Source organism: Salmo salar, chromosome 14 (genome assembly GCF_965601325.2).
Source record: "Salmo salar chromosome 14, fSalSal1, whole genome shotgun sequence".
In the NCBI taxonomy this organism is placed as follows: Eukaryota; Metazoa; Chordata; class Actinopteri; order Salmoniformes; family Salmonidae; genus Salmo; species Salmo salar.
Window position 1 is genome coordinate 24777045 of NC_138304.1, and position 19938 is coordinate 24796982.

The window sequence follows — 19938 nt, forward strand, 5'->3', positions numbered from 1 at the left end:
GTCCATTCTAAATCAAAACAAATTTCACACATATATTATTTTGTGTATATAAAGACAAGATTAAATCAAGAATAGTCTGATGGGTGACAATATTCACTTGTGAATTATATATTATAATATGTGAAGATTTTATTCATTTTTTATTTAACTTCTTGGGGCTATGTGGGACGCTAGCGTGCCACCCGTGGTGCACCCTATCAACAGCAGGTGCATTTCAAGAGCGGCAAATTTGAAACCAAATAAATGTCAAAATTCAAATTTTTCAAACATACAACTATCTTACACCATTTTGAAAGATAAACATCTCCTTAATCTAACCACGTTGTCCGATTTCAAAAAGGTTTTACGGCGAAAGCATGAAGTTAGATTATGTTAGGAGAGTACATTGACAATAGCTGTGTGTAATGTTTTGTCAATTCAAAGACAGGGTCACCAAAACCATAAAACCAGCTAAAATGATGCACTAACCTTTTACAATCTCCATCAGATGACACTCCTAGGACATTATGTTACACAATGCATGCATTTTTAGTTCTATCAAGTTGATATTTATATCCAAAAACAGCGTTTTACTATGGCATTGATGTTGAGGAAATCGTTTCCCTCCAATAACCGGCAGTCAAGTCAGCACCACAAATTAAATAATTAAAATTAGAAAACATTGGTAAAATATTATATTGTCATTTAAAGAATTATAGATTTACATCTCTTGAACGCAATCAACTTGCCAGATTTAAAAATAACCTTACTGGGAAATCACACTTTGCAATAATCTGAGCACTGCGCCCAGAAAAATATGCTTTGCTATACAGACAAACGGCCATGTTGGAGAGATCTAAAATCGAAAATACTATGTAAATAATCCATTACCTTTGATTCTCTTCATCAGATGTCACTTCCAGGAATCCCAGGTCCATAACGAATGTAGTTTTGTTCAAAAAAGCTCATCATTTATATCCAAAAAGCTCCGTGTTGTTAGCACATGATCTAAGCCAGCCGGACTTCTCGTCATGAACGAGGGGAAAAAATATATTTACGTTCGTTCAAACATGTCAAACGTTGTATAGCATAAATCATTAGTGCCTTTTTTAACCAGAACATTAATAATATTCAAGGTGGACGAATGCATTCTCTTTTATAACGTATTGGAACGAGGGTACCCAACATGAACTCGCGCGCGAGAGTCTAATCGGCCATCACCGTTCCATGGCTCTTGTTCGGTCAGATCTCACAGTAAAAGACTCAAAACACTTTGTAAAGGCTGGTGACATCTAGTGGAAGCAATAGGAAGTGCCAAAACATTAATCAACCCCTGTGTGTTTCAATGGCATAGGCTTATAGGTAATTCAACACATCAGGTATCCACTTCCTGTCAGAAAATGTCTCAGGGTTTTGCCTGCCAAATGAGTTATGTTATACTCACAGACACCATTCAAACAGTTTTAGAAACTTTAGGGTGTTTTCTATCCATATATAATAAGTATATGCATATTCTAGTTACTGGGTAGGATTAGTAACCAGATTAAATCGGGTACGTTTTTTTATCCAGCCGTGAAAATACTGCCCCCTAGCCCCAACAGGTTAATCTTTTATTTAACTAGGCAAGTCAGTAAGAACAAATTCTTATTTACAATGACGGCCTACCCCGGCCAAACCCTCCCCTAACCCGGACGACGCTAGGCCAATTGTGTGCCGTCCTATGGGACTCCCGATCACGGCTGGTTGTGATACAGCTCGGGATCGTGACGCCTATAGCACTAAGATGCAGTGCCTTAGGCTGCTGCGCCACTCGGGAGCCTAGCATGCCCAGCAAGAAACAATGCCATTTTTTGCTACTTTTTCTAATCATAGTTGCACACCTCATGTAGCCTAGCCCTTAGGTCTATATGTTTTGAAGGTTTGTATCACAACTAAAGTGGCCAAATAACTTCTTAAAATGAAGCACATTAATCCACTTTACAAGGGGTGTTGAGCCTAACTGGCATACATAAGCAGCGCAGGAGTTTAAAGTTTGGGGAAGACCATTTTCACCATGAAAATGCTCCTTTATAATAAAATCACTACATGCATAATTGCATTTGCGGTCACTTTTGATAATGGTGTTGTCCCGCTAATGGAATATTTGCGCATATAGCCTACTGATGTGTGCTCATTGCTGCACTTATAATGTGAAGAAATAGCCTAATAGTTTATCAACATTTTAAGCTAAACGTTCTGATCTGTTGTGTCAGCAACATTGCGTAAAAATTACTGTCCCGGACTAAGTTGGAAGATTTATTTATTGTACAGAATAGAATAGGTCTACTTTTGTACTATGGGGGATAGTATATTGACATAGGCTAGTGCTTTTGCTGTTTGTTCGCTGACAAAAAGTAAATGTGGACAGTTCTTCCAATATCTTCAATATGCACCTCGGAATTGGATAAGGACGCACGCAGTTGCATCCCTGATGTGTCGGTCTTCACTTGTAGCCTGAGAGAAAGACCCGATCACGTGATGGAGAGCAATGTGAGTGAGAGATGCTTTTGAGCATGCAGCACTCAGATGGAAGGGCACAGCGCAGCACTCCGGGCCAAGGACACAACGGCCACTGGCCACAAAAGGCATGGATTCTTTTAGGGTGCATTACGGTCACACAAAGGGGATGCCGCCGAGAAATTCAAGGAATTAGCAAGTGCTTGTCAAATTCTGAATGGGAGACTGATAGTCTGTACAGCCTGCATAAAAAAACTAAGCAGAGCTCATGCCTTTAAAGCAACTTTTTTCAAATCATCATTAGAGTCGCATTATGCAGCCTTAGAATGTATTAATAATCAAACATATAGCCCAACGTTTGTAGAACAACTGAAGTTACATTAATAACTGAAAATTAAGCATATAGGAGTTCCTATTTCTTTGTTAACCTCTCTTGGGTAGGGGGCAGTATTTTCACTTCCAGATGAAAAGCGTGCCCAAAGTAAACTGCCTGTTACTCAGGCCCAGAAGCTAGGATATGCATATAATTGGTAGAATTGGATAGAAAACAATGTAATGTTTCAAAAACTGTTAAAATTATGTCTGTGAGTATAACAGAACTGATATGGCAAGCGAAACCCAGAGGACAAACTATCAACAAAACAAAAAAAATTCAGCCTCTCACTGTTTCCAATTGCTTTCATGTTAATTATGAGGCGAAGTCCTCCCAGATTGCAGTTCCTAGGGCTTCCACCAGATGTCAACAGTCTTTAGAAAGAGTTTCAGGCTGGTTTTTGGAAAAATGAGCTAGAAGTTGTAGTTTTTCTAAGTGGCTCCCATTTTGACTGTAGTGTTTCCATGCGCGTGAGTGAAAGCGCGTTCTTTGGTATTTATCTCTGGTAATGAACATACTATTCTCTGTCTTAAATTGTATCGTTTATTTATGTATTAGGGTACCTGAGGTTTGATTATAAACGTTGTTTGACTTGTTTGGATAAGTTTATTTGTAAAGTTTGGGATTCATTTTGTATGCATTTTGAAGGAGGGAAACCGGTGGATTATTGAATAAAGCGCACCAGCTAAACTGAGTTTTAATGGATATAAAGAAGGACTTTATCAAACAAAAGGACCATTTGTGATGTAACTGGGACCTTTTGGAGTGCCAACAGAAGAAGATCTTCAAAGGTAAGGCATATATTATATCGCTATTTCTGACTTTCGTGTCGCACCTGCCTGGTTGAAAAATGTTTTTCATGTTTTTGTATGCGGGGCACTGTCCTCAGATAATCGCAAAGTGTGCTTTCGCCGTAAAGCCTTTTTGAAATCTGACACAGCAGCTGGATTAGCAAGAAGTTAAGCTTTATTTTGAGGTATAATACTTGTATTTTTATGAATGTTAATATTTATGTTTCTGTCATTTGAAATTCGTGCTCTGCAATTTCACCGGATATTGGCCAGGTGGGACACTACCGTCTCACCTGCCCATAATTAACCGCTCAACACGGGAAAGCTGCATGTGCGCACTCCCTCAAATCATTTTGAGAAAATATAATTTATACTTTATTCAGCTTTGTTCAATTGTATTCTTCATACTTAAAAATAGTATAAAATATTGCCACTGAATTCTAAGCAAAACCTGTCTGTTAAATTAACTAGTGTAGCCCACAGCCATTTCGCATAGCCAGATCAGGACCTAACATAAGGACAACTCAGAGTATTCAATTCTGTTATTCTGAAATAGACTACAATTTTCTTTAGATCTGTCTAAAATAAATAATGAATTTATTGTGAAGGTGTAGGCTATATTACATGGATTTATTAACCTTTTTAAAATGTAGATGTTCCAAAGGTCTGCATCAGTGGCTTGTAGGAAGCCAGGAATGGAAGCCAGGAGATGCTAAATGTCTTTATGTTAATTAACGGTCAATTACCGTGAGACCGACAGTTATTTGCTTGACAATCACCGGCTGACGAAATGTTGTGACCTCCACAGCCCTAATCATGCCTTGCAATACAGCAGGAGACTTGAATGTGTCCTTAATAAGAAAAGTGTCAGCCTTCATGCAATATTAGCCTTTATGAAATATTGTAAATTAAATTAAATTATTTAAGTTCATGTCATTAATACCCCATTCCAATGAAACCCCATCGTGTGTTTAATGGGGGTTTAACTTTCACATTTGTTCACTGTCAAAATCTGAACTGGATCATAAACCTTTAGAAAATACTGCTCCTAATTGTCACATTTGATTTCATTGTTGTCATTAAATAGGTTTTTTAAGCATTAATGCCAGAATTTAAGCCACATCACTGGAGTATCTGACATACAGTGCATTCGGAAAGTATTCATACCCCTTGACTTTTTCCACATCTTGTTACATTACAGCCTTATTCTAAAATTGATTCAATCGTTTTTTTGCTCATCAATCTACAAACAATACCCCATAATGACAAAGCAAAAACTGGTTTTTAGAAATGTTTGCAAGTGTATTAAAAATCAAAAACTGTAATATCACATTTACAGTACATAAGTATTCAGACCCTTTACTCAGTACTTTGTTGAAGCACCTTTGGTAGCAAGTACACACTTGATTTTTCTTGGGTATGACGCTACAAGCTTGGCACACCTGTATTTTTCCCATTCTTCTCTGCAGATCCTCTCAAGCTCTGTCAGGTTGGGGAGTGTCACTGCACAGCTATTTTCATGTCTCTCCAGCTCTTGCTGGGCCACTCAAGGACATTCAGAGACTTGTCCCGAAGCCACTCCTGCATTGTCTTGGCTGTGTGCTTAGAGTCATTGTCCTGTTGGAAGGTGAACCTTCACCCCAGTCTGAGGTCCTGAGCGCTCTGGAGCAGGTTGTCATCAAGGATCTCGCTGTACTTTTCTCCGTTCATCTTTCCCACGATCCTGATTAGTCTCCCAGGCCCTGCCGCTGAAAAACATTCCCACTTCATGATGCTGCCACCAACATGCTTCATCGTAGGGTTGGTATTGGCCAGGTGATGAGCGGTGCCTGGTTTCCTCCAGACGTGACATTTGGCATTCAGGACAAAGAGTTCAATCATGGTTTCACCAGACCAGAGAATCTTGTTTCTTATGGTCTGAGAGTCCTTTAGGTGCCTTTTGGCAAACTCGAAGAAGCGGGCTGTCATGTGCCTTTTACTGAGGACTGGCTTCCGTCTGGCCACTCAACTATAAAGGCCTGATTGTTGGAGTGCTGCAGAGATGGTTGTCCTTCTGGAACTCTGTCAGAGTGACCATTGGGTTCTTGGTCACCTCCCTGAGCAAGGCCCTTCTCTCCCGATTGCTCAGCTTGGCTGGGTGGCTAGCTCTAAGAAGAGTCTTGGTGGTTCCAAACTTCTCCCATTTAAGAATGATTGAGGCCACTGTGTTCTTGGGGACCTTCAATGGTGCATACATTTTTTGGTACCCTTCCCCAGATCTGTGACTTGACACAATCCTGTCTCAGAGCTCTACGGACATCCTTCGACCTCATGGCTTGGTTTTTGCTCTTTGAACTGTGGGACCTTATGTAGACAGGTATGTGCCTTCCCAAATCATGTCCAATCAATTGAATTTACCACAGGTGGATTGCAATCAAGTTGTAAAAACATCTCAAGGATAATCAATGGAAACAGGATGAACCTGAGCTCAATTTCGAGTCTCGTAGCAAAGGGTTTGAGTACTTACATAAATAAGGCATTTATGTTTTTTATTTTTAATACAATTGTAAAAAAAATCTAAAAACCTGTTTTGCTTTGTCATTATTGGATATTGTATGTAGATTGATAAAAAAAATATTCAATCCATTTTAGAATGTCTGTAACGTAACAAAATGTGCATCTGATGTTGACTTCAAGCCTCCCCTCCGATGCCTGAGCCTCGCTTTTGAAAAAACGTAAAAGACCCAACTGATCCCAACTGCCACGGTGAGACAGGAGTCTGGGAGGGATGGCACGGTTTGGGTAGAAAAGATTGTCAAGTTTATGTCACATGCAGATGTTGCAGCACATCAGATATTCTATTATCGCTCATGCACACAGAAAAGGACATGTCTATGGATGAACTCAAAGCATTCATTGCTCTCTTGTTCTGCATGTCCGCGGGGCATACGGCAGAAATAGCACGGATGTGGAGTCATTTTTGTCTGATAGGTATGGGGTGGACTTTTTCAGAGAGACCATGCCACACAACCACTTCAGAGAGATTTTGCTACACCTGTGGCAGGTGCACACGAAACAATGCCCATGAAAACTGTGTGCAGTGTAACCGATTTGTTTGTTGGGCTTGCTCATACAAGGTCCCGAAGCTGTGTGCTGACTGTGGACCCAAAACATAAAGAGAAGACCAGATTGATTCATGCATAAAGGCACGTGTATAAAGGCACAATACAGTGTCCGGTACAATCAACAAATGACTGTTTTTATATCTTGTCATGAATATATTTGAACAAATATTTCTTGATGCAATTCATCCTTTACAATTGTTCATGCACTGGTGCTTTTGTTTAGGAATACGGCAAATAATTTTGTCTGCGCACCTGGCTTGTTATATTAATATTATCTTTTTAGTTTCTACTGTTAGGTTCAAATTGTTCAGAGTAAATAACTCACGGACACTAGAGAAGCTTAACCAAGTTTAATTCTTCCCAAAGGTTCGTTGCAACTGTAATTCAGACAAAAACATGTTCTCACCGTCACAAGTATATATACCCCACTTTGGACACTCCTCCTTCTCTCCAATCCTTACATCATATGGTTGGACCGGAAGAGGGTAACAGGATACTAAACCTTTATTACTCCCTTCAGGGGATCTCACCTGACCTCCTGACCTCAACCCCTCCTTCACCTAATCCACAGATGTCCATCCGCTTCCCCTATAGCAATCCTGTGATTACTCTCCTGTCCACCCAGCACATTCCACAGCCACTCTGTCTTTCTACAGATCTCTCCTTTATATACTATGCCTCTGATCTATCATGTCTTTCATATCTACGTAACCGTAAAAGCATTGGTTTCATGTATGTTAACATTAGAAGTCCCCTCCCTAAGTTTGTTTTATTCACTGCTTTAGCACACTCCGCCAACCCGGATGTCCTAGCCGTGTCTGAATCCTGGCTTAGGAAGGCCACCAAAAATCCTGAAATGTACATCCCTAACTATAACATTTTCCAACAAGATTGAACTGCCAAAGGGGGCAGAGTTGCAATCTACTGCAGAGATAGCCTGCAGAGTTCTATCATATTATCCAGGTCTGTGCCCAAAAAACTTGAGCTTCTTCTTTTAAAAATCCACCTTTCCAGAAACAAGACTTTCACTGTTGCAGCTTGTTACAGACCCCTTCAGCTCCCAGCTGTGCCCTGGACACCATATGTGAATTGATTGCCCCCCCATCTATCTTCAGAGTTCGTACTGTTAGGTGACCTAAACTGGGATATGTTTAACACCCCGGCCGTCCTACAATCTAAGCTAGATGCCCTCAATCTCACACAAATGATCAAGGAACCTACCAGGTACATCCCAAAATAAGTAACCATGGACACCCTCTTAGATATCATCCTGACCAACTTGCCCTCTAAATACACCTCTGCTGTCTTCAAACAGGATCTCAGCAAAACTGCCTCATTGCCTGTGTGCGTAATAGGTCCGCGGTCCAATGATCACCCCTCATCACTGTCAAACGCTCCCTAAAACAGTTCAGCGAGCAGGCCTTTCTAGTCGATCTGACCCGGGTATCCGGGAAGGATATTGACCTCATCCCGTCAGTAGAGGATGCCTGGTTGCTCTTCAAAAGTGCTTTCCTCTCCATCTTAAATAAGCATGACCCATTCAGAAAATGTAGAACTAAGAACAGATATAGCCCTTGGTTCACCCCAGAATTGACTGCCCTTGATAGCACCAAAACATCCTGTGGCATTCTGTATTAGCATTGAATAGCCCCCGTGATATGCAACTCTTCAGGGAAGTCAGGAACCAATATACTCAGTCAGTTAGGATAGCTAAGGCTAGCTTTTTCAAACAGAAATTTGCTTCCTGTTGCACTAATTCCAAAAGGTTTTGGGACACTGTAAAGTCCATGGAGAATAAGTGCACCTCCTCGCAGCTGCCCACTGCACTGAGGATAGGAAACACTGTCACCACCAATAAATCTACGATAATCGATCATTTCAATAAGCATTTTTCCACAGCTGGCCTGCTTTCAACCTGGCTTCCCTTACCCTGGCCAACCCCTCAGCACCCCCTGCAGCAACTTGCCCAAACCCCCCAAGCTTCTCCTTCACCCAAATCCAAACAGCTTATGTTCTGAAATCAGCTGAGCTAGACAATCTGGACCGTCTCTTTCTAAAATTATCCGCCGAAATTGTTGCAACCCCTATTACTAACCTATTCAACCTCTCTTTCGTATCATCTGAGATCCCAAAAGATTGGAAAGCTGCCACGGCCATCCCCCTCTTCAAAGGGGGAGACACCTTAGACCCAAACTGTTATAGACCTACATCCATCCTGCCCTGCCTTTCTAAAATCTTCGAAGGCCAAGTTAATAAACAGATCACCGACCATTTCGATTCCCACCGTACCTTCTCCACTATGCAGTCTGGTTTCCGAGCTAGTCATGGGTGCACCTCAGCCATGCTCAAGGTCCTAAACGATATCATAACCGCCATCGATAAAAGACAGTACTGTGCAGCCGTGTTCATCGACCAGCCAAGGCTTTCAATTCTGTCAATCACCGCATTCTTATCGGCAGACTCAATAGCCTTGGCTTCTCAAATGACCGCCTCGCCTGGTTCACAAACTACTTCTCAGAGTTCAGTGTGTCAAATCGGAGGGCCTGTTGTCCGGACCTCTGGCAGTCTCTACGGAGGTGCCACAGGGCTCAAATCTCGGGCCAACTCTTTTCTCTATGTATTTCATGGATGTCACTTTTGCTGCGGGTGATTCTCTGATCCACCTCTACGCAGACAACACCATTCTATATACATCTGGCCCTTCTTTGGACACTGTGCTAACAAACCTCCAAACGAGCTTCAACGTCATACAACACTCCTTCCGTGGCCTCCAACTGCCTTTAAATGCTAGTAAAACTAAGTTCATGCTTTTCAACCGATTGCTGCCCGCAGTCTCTCGCCGGACTAGCATCACTACTCTGGACGGTTCTGACCTAGAATATGTGGACAACTACAAATACCAAGGTGTCTGGTTAGACTCTAAACTCTCATTCCAGATTCACATTAAGCATCTCCAATCCAAAATGAAATCTAGAATCGGCTTCCTATTTCGCAACAAAGCCTCCTTCACTCATGCCGCCAAACATACCCTCGTAAAACTGACTATCCTACCGATCCTTGACTTCGGTGATGTAATTTACAAAATAGCGCCCAACACTCTACTCAGCAAACTGGATGTTGTCTATCACAGTGCCATCCGTTTTATCACCAAAGCCATATATACTACCCACCACTGCGACCTCTATGCTCTCGTTGGCTGGCCCTCACTACATATCCGTCGCCAAACCCACTGGCTCCAGGTCATCTATAAGTCTTTGCTAGGTAAAGCCCCGCCTTATCTCAGCTCACTGGTCACCATAGCAACACCCACCCGTAGCATGCGCTCCAGGAGGTATATTGCACTGGTCATCCCCAAAGCCAACACTGCCTTTGGCCACCTTTCCTTCCAGTTCTTTGCTGCCAATGACTGGAACGAATTGCAAAAATCGCTGAAACTGGGGTCTTTTATCTCCCTCACTAACTTTAAGCATCAGCTGTCTGAGCAGCTTAACGATCACTGTACCTGTACACAGCCAATCTGTAAATAGCATACCCGACTACCTCATCCCCATATTATTACTTACCCTCTTGCTCTTTTGCACCCCAGTATCTCTTCTTGCACATCATCGTCTGCACATATATCACTCCAGTATTAATTCTAAGTTGTAATTATTTTCGCCTCTATGGCCTATTTATTGCCTACCTCCCTACTCTTCTACGTTTGCACACACTGTACATAGATTCTTTCAATTTTTCTTTTCTTTTGTGTTATTGACTGTACGTTTGTTTATGTGTAACTCTGTGTTGTTTTTTTTGTCGCACTGCTATGCTTTATCTTGGCCAGGTCGCAGTTGTAAATGAGAACTTGTTCTCAACTGGCCTACCTGGTTAAATAAAGGTGAAATAAAAAAACAAGTAAAAAATCTCAATGTTCAAAGTTTAGCCCGAATCCGACACTGCTTTGTCAAAAGGTGCTGTAACTGGACTGCATTAATTACTGGAACTCTATTATTAATCAAATCTACAAGTAAAGTTGATCCAATGGATTACACTGTAATGTTTTTTCTAGGACTTTGTAGAATCATACAAACCATATCTTTTACTCTATCTAAACAAATTGATAGATTTCTATGAATATGTCTTCATGCAATTAATCCTTTCCAATAGTTTATGCGCTATTTATCAAGGGTTGGTGCTTATGTTTGCACACCTTGCAGGTTGATATGCATCTGATGCATATGCTAAAGGAGACATCCAACAACGTTCTTAACGTTCTCTAGCGGGTACAAAAGACCAGGCAGTTCTAGTGTTAATTATTGTTTTGTGGCACATTCATTCAAAAAATGGGCGTGTTTCATAGGCCTACTATAGCCAGCCACAGAGTCTGGCTCATAGGCTATTTATTGTGCTTTAATTGACGACCAAACAGCAAGTGTTGACTAGCTTATGAAAGGTGTTGAACTGACCTACTAAAGTCAATCTTCTATATCCCTTTTCTATTCATAAATCATACAAGTTAGTTATATATTGCACCTGTCAATATCGAAATTTTGAAAATAAATTGATCAACCGTGCAGTCCTAAGTCCCACCAACAGTGATTAACAGGTCTAAAACCCTACTGACTCTGTTACTCACAAACATCCTGCCCCCTTCCCTTACAATCCCACCCAGAGTGATTGATTGACAGGCCAAGCTATTAAAGGGATAATTCACCCAAATTATTTCCTTACCCTAAGTGTCCACAGCAGCAGAGCCAATAAAATACACAATTTGAAGAGCAAACTGTAAATATGACATTAATCTCAAGAGAAGATCAGTTTAATGTTTAAAAAGAGTATCTTACTTAGAAAATAGTCCTGATCATATACAGTGTCTACCCCTTGACTTATTACACATTTTGTTGTGTTATAGCCTTTTTTCTTACCCATCTACACACAAAACCCAATAATAACAAAATGAAAACGAACTTTCAGAAATGTTAATTTATTTAAAATGGAATACAGAAATATCTAATTTACATACGTTTTCATTACATGTTAGAATCACCTTTGGCAGCGATAACAGCTGCGTCTTTCTGGGTAAGTCTCTAAGAGCTTTGCACACCTAGATTGTACAATATTTGCCCATTGTTCTTAAAACAATTCTTCAAGCTCTGTCAAATTGATTGTTGGTCTTGCCATGGATTTTCAAGCTGATTTATGTCAGCCACTCAGGAACATCCACTGTCTTCTTGGTAAGCAACTCCAGTGTAGATTTGTCCTTGTATTTTAGGTTATTGTCCTATTGAAAGGTGAATTCATCTCCCAGTGTCTGGTGGAAATCAGACTAAATCAAATCAAATCAAATTAAATTTATTTATATAGCCCTTCGTACATCAGCTGATATCTCAAAGTGCTGTACAGAAACCCAGCCTAAAACCCCAAACAGCAAGCAATGCATGTGAAAGAAGAACGGTGGCTAGGAAAAACTCTCTAGGAAAAACTCCCTAGAAAGGCCAAAAACCTAGGAAGAAACCTAGAGAGGAACCAGGCTATGAGGGGTGGCCAGTCCTCTTCTGGCTGTGCAGGGTGGATATTATAACAGAACATGGTCAAGATGTTAAAATGTTCATAAATGACCAGCATGGTCAAATAATAATAATCATAGTAGTTGTCGAGGGTGCAACAAGCACGTCCGGTGAACTGGTCAGGGTTCCATAGCCGCAGGCAGAACAGTTGAAACTGGAGCAGCAGCACGGCCAGGTGGACTGGGGACCATGTCCTAGGGCTCAGGTCCTCCGAGAGAAAGACAGAAAGAGAGAAAGAGAGAATTAGAGAGAGCATATTTAAATTCACACAGGACACCGGATAAGACAAGAGAAATACTCCAGATGTAACAGACTGACCCTAGCCCCACGACACATAAACTACTGCAGCATAAATACTGGAGGCTGAGACAGGAGGGATCAGAAGACACTGTGGCCCCATCCGATGATACCCCCAGACAGGGCCAAACAGGCAGGATATAACCCCACCCACTTTGCCAAAGCACAGCCCCCACACCACTAGAGGGATGTCTCCAACCACCAACTTACCGTCCTAAGACAAGGCCGAGTATAGCCCACAACGATCTCCGCCATGGCACAACCCAAAGGGGGGCACCAACCCAGACAGGAAGACCACGTCAGTGACTCAACCCACTCAAGTGACGCACCCCTCCCATGGACGGCATGGAAGAACACCAGTAAGCCAGTGACTCAGCCCCTGTAAAAGGGTTAGAGGCAGAGAATCCCAGTGGAAAGAGGGGAACCGGCAAGGCAGAGACAGCAAGGGCGGTTCGTTGCTCCAGCCTTTCCGTTCACCTTCACACTCCTGGGCCAGACTATACTTAATCATAGGACCTACTGAAGAGATAAGTCTTCAGTAAAGACTTAAAGGTTGAGACTGAGTCTGCGTCTCTCACATTGGTAGGCAGACCATTCCATAAAAATTGAGCTCTATAGGAGAAAGCCCTACCTCCAGCCGTTTGCTTAGGGACAATTAGGAGGCCTGCGTCTTGTGACCGTAGCGTACGTGTAGGTATGTACGGCAGGACCAAATCGGAAAGATAGGTAGGAGCAAGCCCATGTAATGCTTTGTAGGTTAGCAGTAAAACCTTGAAATCAGCCCTTGCCTTAACAGGAAGCCAGTGTAGGGAGGCTAGCACTGGAGTAATATGATCAAATTTTTTGGTTCTAGTCAGGATTCTAGCAGCCGTATTTAGCACTAACTGAAGTTTGTGTAGTGCTTTATCCGGGTAGCCGGAAAGTAGAGCATTGCAGTAGTCCAGCCTAGAAGTAACAAAAGCATGGATTAATTTTTCTGCGTCATTTTTGGACAGAAAGTTTCTGATTTTTGCAATGTTACGTAGATGGAAAAAAGCTGTCCTTGAAACAGTCTTGATATGTTCTTCAAAAGAGAGATCAGGGTCCAGAGTAACGCCGAGGTCCTTCACAGTTTTATTTGAGACGACTGTACAACCATCCAGATTAATTGTCAGATTCAACAGAAGATCTCTTTGTTTCTTGGGACCTAGAACAAGCATCTCTGTTTTGTCTGAGTATAAAAGTAGAAAGTTTGCAGCCATCCACTTCTTTATGTCTGAAACACAGGCTTCTAGCGAGGGCAATTTTGGGGCTTCACCATGTTTCATTGAAATGTACAGCTGTGTGTCGTCCGCATAGCAGTGAAATTTAACATTATGTTTTCGAATGACATCCCCAAGAGGTAAAATATATAGTGAAAACAATAGTGGTCCTAAAACGGAACCTTGAGGAACACCGAAATGTACAATTGATTTGTCAGAGGACAAACCATTCACAGAGACAAACTGATATCTTTCCGACAGATAAGATCTAAACCAGGCCAGAACTTGTCCATGTAGACCAATTTGGGTTTCCAATCTCTCCAAAAGAATGTGGTGATCGATGGTATCAAAAGCAGCACTAAGATCTAGGAGCACGAGGACAGATGCAGAGCCTCGGTCTGACGTCATTAAAAGGTCATTTACCACCTTCACAAGTGCAGTCTCAGTGCTATGATGGGGTCTAAAACCAGACTGAAGCGTTTCGTATACATTGTTTGTCTTCAGGAAGGCAGTGAGTTGCTGTGCAACAACTTTTTCTAAAATCTTTGAGAGGAATGGAAGATTCGATATAGGCCGATAGTTTTTTATAATTTCTGGATCAAGATTCGGCTTTTTCAAGAGAGGCTTTATTACTGCCACTTTTAGTGAGCTTGGTAGACATCCGGTGGATAGAGAGCCGTTTATTATGTTCAACATAGGAGGGCCAAGCACAGGAAGCAGCTCTTTCAGTAGTTTAGTTGGAATAGGGTCCAGTATGCAGCTTGAGGGTTTGGAGGCCATGATTATTTTCATCATTGTGTCAAGAGATATAGTACTAAAACACTTTAGTATCTCCCTTGATCCTAGGTCCTGGCAGAGTTGTGTAGACTCAGGACAATGGAGCTTTGGAGGAATACCCAGATTTAAAGAGGAGTCTGTAATTTGCTTTCTAATGATCATGATCTTTTCCTCAAAGAAGTTCATAAATGTATTACTGCTGAAGTGAAAGCCATCCTCCATTTGCGAAGGCTGCTTTTTAGTTAGCTTTGCGACAGTATCAAAAAGAAATTTCGGATTGTTCTTATTTTCCTCAATTAAGTTGGAAAAATAGGATGATCGAGCAGCAGTGAGGGCTCTTCGATACTGCACGGTACTGTCTTTCCAAGCTAGTCGGAAGACTTCCAGTTTGGTGTGGCGCCATTTCCGTTCCAATTTTCTGGAAGCTTGCTTCAGAGCTCGTGTATTTTCTGTATACCAGGGAGCTAGTTTCTTATGACAGATGTTTTTAGTTTTTAGGGGTGCAACTGCATCTAGGGTATTGCGCAAGGTTAAATTGAGTTCCTCGGTTAGGTGGTTAACTGATTTTTGTCCTCTGACGTCCTTGGGTAGGCAGAGGGAGTCTGGAAGGGCATCAAGGAATCTTTGGGTTGTCTGAGAATTTATAGCACGACTTTTAATGCTCCTTGTTTGGGGTCTGAGCAGATTATTTGTTGCGATTGCAAACGTAATAAAATGGTGGTCCGATAGTCCAGGATTATGAGGAAAAACATTAAGATCCACAACATTTATTCCATGGGACAAAACTAGGTCCAGAGTATGACTGTGGCAGTGAGTAGGTCCAGAGACATGTTGGACAAAACCCACTGAGTCGATGATGGCTCCGAAAGCCTTTTGGAGTGGGTCTGTGGACTTTTCCATGTGAATGTTAAAGTCACCAAAAATTAGAATATTATCTGCTATGACTACAAGATCCGATAGGAATTCAGGGAACTCAGTGAGGAACACTGCATATGGCCCAGGAGGCCTGTAAACAGTAGCTATAAAAAGTGAGTGAGTAGGCTGCATAGATTTCATGACTAGAAGCTCAAAAGACGAAAACGTCATAGTTTTTTTTTTTGTAAATTGAAATTTGCTATCGTAAATGTTAGCAACACCTCCACCTTTGCCGGCTGCATGGGGGGTATGGTCACTAGTGTAACCAGGGGATGAGGCCTCATTTATCACAGTAAATTCATCAGGCTTAAGTCATGTTTCAGTCAGGCCAATCACATCAAGATTATGATCAGTGATTAGTTCACTGACTATAACTGCCTTGGAAGTGAGGGATCTAACATTAAGTAACCCAATTTTGAGATGTGAGGTATCACAATCTCTTTCAATAATGGCAGGAATGGAGGAGGTCTTTATACTAGTGAGATTGCTAAAGCGAACACCGCCATTTTTAATTTTGCCCAACCTAGATCGAGGCACAGACACGGTCTCAATGGGGAAAGCTGAGCTGACTATGCTGACTGTGCTAGTGGCAGACTCCACTAAGCTGGCAGGCTGGCTGGCTAACAGCCTGCTGCCTGGCCTGCACCCTATTTCATTGTGGAGCTAGAGGAGTTAGAGCCCTGTCTATGTTCGAAGATAAGATGAGAGCACCCCTCCAGCTAGGATGGAGTCCGTCACTCCTCAACAGGCCAGGCTTGGTCCTGTTTGTGGGTGAGTCCCAGAAAGAGGGCCAATTATCTCCAAATTCTATCTTTTGGGAGGGGCAGAAAACAGTTTTCAACCAGCGATTGAGTTGTGAGACTTTTGTCATCACTCCCCCTAATCAGGGTTTTCTCTACGATTTTGCCTGTGCTTAGTCCCATTTCGTTTCTTTTTTATTCTGAAAAACTCCCCAGTCCATAACGTTTATAAGCATACCCATAACATGATGCAGCCACCACTATGCTTGAAAATATGGAGAGTGGTACTCAGTAATGTGTTGTATTGGATTTGCCCCATACATAACACTTTGTATTCAGGACAAAATGTGAATTGCTTTGCCACATTTTTTGCAGTATTACTTTAGTGCCTTGTTGCAATCAGGATCCATGTTTTGGAGTATTTTTCTGTACAGGCTTCATTCTTTTCACTCTGTCAATTAGGTTAGTATTGTGGAGTAATTACAATGTTATTGATCCATCCTCACTTTTCTCCTATCACAGTCATTCAACTTTAACTGTTTTAAAGTCACCATTGGTCTCCGGCAACTGAGTTAGGAAGGATGCTTGTATCTTTGTAGTGACTGGGTTTATTGATACACCATCCAAAGTGTAATTAATAACTTCACCATGCTCACTGTCAGCTTTTTTTTACCAATAGGTGCCCTTCTTTGTGGGTCATTGGAAAACCTCCCTGGTTTTTGTGGTTGAATCTGTGTTTGAAATTTACTGCTTGACTGAGGGACCTTACAGATAATTGAATGTGTTAAACACTATTATTTCACACGGAGTGAGTCCATGCAACTTATTATGTGACTTGTTAAGCACATTTTTCCTCATGAACTTTAGGCTTCCATAACAAAGGGGATGAATACCTATTGAGTCAAGACATTTCAGCTTTAAATGTTTTATTAATTTGTAAACATTTCAAAAAACATACTTCCACTTTGACATTATGGGGTATTGTGCTTAGGCCAGTGACAAAAAATATAAATTTCATAATTTTTAAATTCGGGTTGTAATACAACAAAATTTGGAAGAATTCAAGAGGTGTGAATACTTTCTGAAGGCATTTTAGGCCTAGACCTATGCCTAATCGATACCCACCAAAATAGAGCTCTTTCTGAAAAAAAAAACATCTGGACCCTCCTAGACCGGAACTGGATACTTTTTCATTTCGCTGGGGCTACACCATGTACTTATTGTCATGACGTGACCCTTTCTGGGTGTAGATCGTGGCTTCCCCCACCCCCCTCTCTCACTCTCTCTCCTACACCTAGGTTTTGTTATCTCAGGTCATAAATTCCTGGCGGAGACTCCCTCCACCTGGTCATGCAGAAAGAGAGGGAGAGAGCACAGAGAACTAAGGACTTCACTTGGCCAAACTCCTAAATCCCCCAGATGGGAGAATTAAACAATATTGCTACTTTTGAGAATGTGGGAACAATCCGTGGACACTTAAGAGACAGTTGTGATGAGTGTGTTTGTTTCATTTGGTGATCTCATGAAGTACAGGAAACACACATAACGGTATCTCTTAAAGTGTACATTTCCCAGCTGTCAGGTTTACATCTTAATATTGTGAAGAGTATGTGATTAAACATGAAACTAGTTGTGAAAAGATTTAATGTGATATTAACCTTCTAAATGAGAGTATGGATTTTCATATAAAGATTAACTAGTCAGTGGCCACACCCCCCGTGAGTCCAGACATCACATTAGGCGTCACAGACCGCCCTTTTCTACTGTTACGTATAAAACCCACTCGGGATGAAATTCACATCAGTCTAAGCAAAACCCAGCGTGAGCTGAGGTTGCAAATGGATGCGTTTCTGAGACCAAAACATGCCTGGTGATGCTGGTGTGTGAAGTGGTTTAAACTATAACTATTCCAAAGGACATGACTATTCCACGTGGAGCATTAGCTACAAGGCTGGAAATGGTTAAACTCTGAGACTATCGATCCCTACAGAATAAGAGCAAATCTTAGACACAAATTACTAGTCTGCAGCTAGAAATTAGGTAAACTTAGGACAACAATACAGACAACCGCCGAAACATCTTTTCTATGATAACATTTCCGAAGGGTACTCTGAAGTATCCATTTTAACAACCAGAAAATACTTTGATCTTCGGGGAAACGCAACCAGATAGACTCTGATGAACTCTCCAGTAGATGGACCGGATTCCAACAGAGAAGTCAACAACGACATCCGGGCATAAATATTAATTGCATTTTCTTTTCGATTGAGCAAAGGATTAGCATTTCAGTGAATATAATTATAGACTGTGTATAATGAATCCATTTTTCTTTCCCGCTCTTTCTCAGTACACACCCCCTTCCCTTTGTCTACCAAGCCGTCATAATGGCTTAGCCCACTAGGGACTCTTTCCTATCATTGTTAGTAACCAATATCTACTGTTTGTTTGTTATGTATTTCTGTGATTAGTTAGTTAGTTAGTTAGTTAGTAAATAAATAATTAAGCCAATTTGTATGTTGCTGATTCACAATTTATGCTAGGGTTCGTGCAAATAACCAAGAATTTTACGATGTTCAGATGATACTGATAGAAGGTAAAGAATAATGCTATTGATATAAAAGATCTTCAGATATTTAAGTGTGGATTCGGGAGTTAGCCGCTTTATATATACGAATGCTTCTGTGGTGCCCCAGGTTATTAACGGTTTAATTGTTGCATGGTTTAATTCAATCACATAATCAATTAAATGTTAGGTAGTTGATTTGAAAATAGCATGTCATCTCATTTTACCGTAGTAGAGACACGACATTATGGAAAACAATGTAACTCTCTGGCCTAGTTATCTTTCTGCTTTATTTCAATCTAAACTAGACTAGTTTGAAATAGTTCATTGACTTTGAAAGTAACGTAAAAAAGTAAAAAAGTAATCAATACAAAACAAATTATTACATTCTGAAATCTTGCTCTGATTTATCATCCAACGGGTCCCAGAGGTAACATGAAGAGTCGTTTTCTTAGATAAAATCCGTTTTCATATCCTAAAAAGGTCCATATATCATGCACGCTCGATTTTGTATTTCCACTCGTTCAATTTGCAGAGAAAGGAATCTGTGAAAATCTCACCCTAAATGTTGTTTCAACCAGTCAAATCGCATCTGTATGTATTCCTCAGAGATCCTAGAACGTAACGAGACTTCACTATATCATTAGGGGTGTAGTATATCCTATAGGACACCATATTTGGTCAGAGAGCGACGCCTTCATGGCACGCCGATGACACGGGCGGTCTTCACTTGAACGAGTCTAACTTTGTCAAATAAGCACCAATCGGGGTCAAACAAAGCTAGTTTGATAGTCAATGGGCTGGGCTTTACGGGAGTTTCCGGAAACCATGTATCTGTCGTAAAACGTAGCTACTAACCTTGTACGACAGCAGGCCTTTTCATTTTGGACAAAAATTATACGAATATTCAGAGTTATGAAGTTATGAAAACTGGTTGTTTTGCCAATTTTGAACTTATAATATGGCTACAAATACTGGAAAAACTAAAACAAAGTCCAAGTATACAGATTTGACGATATTCTTGCAGAAAAATGCAATATGAATGCAAAGACTCCTTGACGATTCGCCCAAATGTACCTGGGTGACTTCACACTAAATGTCACGTAGCTCGCTCAT

The 19938-nt window shown here is 41.2% G+C and overlaps 1 protein-coding gene across 5 annotated transcripts in view; it reads left to right on the forward strand.

Annotated features, from left to right (window-relative positions):
• The window catches only part of LOC100380755 (astrotactin-1), a 299659-nt gene that overhangs the window by 57617 nt on the left and 222104 nt on the right, over positions 1 to 19938 (forward strand). The gene's annotated exons all lie outside the window — the stretch shown is intronic.